Here is a 1,679-nt window from a genome sequence, read left to right as displayed (position 1 = left end):
GTGTAGGAAACTCACGCTGTCGGCATATGCGGATAAAGTCGAAGGAGGTGTGAAAAGTCGCTACCAGGGGGCTTCCGGGTAGCGCAGCGTGGCGGGCTGTTCCGTTGCCCACCAACACGGTGATCACCGGGTCGAATCCCCGTGTTACCTCCGGCTCGGTCGGGCGTCCCTACAGACACAGTTGGCCGTGTCTGCGGGTGGGAAGTCGGATGTGGGTATTTGTCCTGGTCGCTGCACTAGCGCCCCCTCTGGTCGGTCGGGGCGCCCCCGTATCGGCAGAGGGGGTGGAGCAGCGACCGGGGTGGCTCAGAAAGTAAGAGCGGGGTATTGGCCTGATACAGTTGGGGAGAAAAAGGGGGGGGGAATAAAAGAGTCGCTAGCAAGAGAAGATAGAAAAGACTGGAATAGATCCACTGCCCATTCCTGCTCCAAGGTTCAGTCCACAATGTCCACCACCAGTTGGATCTTGTGACAGTCTTTCATGTCTGGTGTTGGACAAAAGCTTTTACACAAAAAAAATAATCAGTTCAAAGCACTTCGAGGCCTTCAAGCCCACAATCACGTGGTTTCTGGATTTATTAATAGCAGTATTATAAACAAGGCGTATGTTTTGGCTGCGAGAGTTTGGCCTTCTCAACGGATGAGTGGTCCACTTGTCCAGTTGTGGGGCATAACAGCTGAAGGTGGGGTAGTTCTTTCTGCCCACTGTACTGGCTGTTTGGCCGGATTGGGTGAATGTTGCTTGCACATATCAAGTGTCTTGTTTTATGTAGAAGTGTGGATGCGACTTCATGGCAAACTATCATGCACTCAAGTGAACTGCACATGGCTTTTGCCTTCCTATGTCAAGCACGTTGGTTATGCAGAGGTAAATGCCACTCGTTTCAGATCTGCAAAAAAAAACTGAAGGAAGATATGGAGCGCTCATTAAACACAACGAACACCAACGAAGCTGCGACTACAGGGAAGAGAAGAGCTCTGAGAAGGCTGAAGAGCCGAGTAGAGCTGAACCCGAAGAGTTTTACAGCTCCCTGAATCAATGCGAGGTAAAGCCCTGCTGTCTTTCACCTTATTCAGAGTCGCTTCTGTCAAAACCAAGAAATGTCAAATCAACCAGAGACCTTTTCGATGAAAAGTTTACTACGCTGGAGTATAAGGAGCCTCTCAGGGAGTCCCACAAAGTAGAGCTGAACATCACAGACCAGGACGTGAAAATTGTGGGAAGGGAAACAATTTCACAGTCAAAGGGAGGTGGTTTTTATAAACACACAGCTGGAAGGGTTGGTGCATCCAAGTGTTGTGCAGCTTGTCATACTGACCCAGCCCGACCATCTCAGTCACTCATCAAGACTACAAGCTACCCAGATGTTTTTAAATTCAGCACAGCAGCTACAAGGCATGGGTGTGACCACAAGGACCTTGCTATTTCTGAATATGAAAAGTTGGTGAAACCTCTGCATAAGAATTTCAAGCTTTCAAAATGTGGCACATTTATCAACAGAAGCTACCGGTTTCTCCATGCGACACCAGACTTCCTTTGTCCCTGTGACTGTTGTGGTGAGGGATGTGGGGAGATGAAATGCCCTTTTTGTATTGAGGGCATAGATTTTGAATCATACATTCAAAAGAAATCTTCATGTTTGGAAAGGTTTAGCTCAAAATATGTATTGAAAAGGAAC

Source organism: Lampris incognitus, chromosome 20, assembly GCF_029633865.1.
Source record: "Lampris incognitus isolate fLamInc1 chromosome 20, fLamInc1.hap2, whole genome shotgun sequence".
NCBI lineage: Eukaryota > Metazoa > Chordata > Actinopteri > Lampriformes > Lampridae > Lampris > Lampris incognitus.
This window is presented reverse-complemented; position numbering follows the sequence as displayed.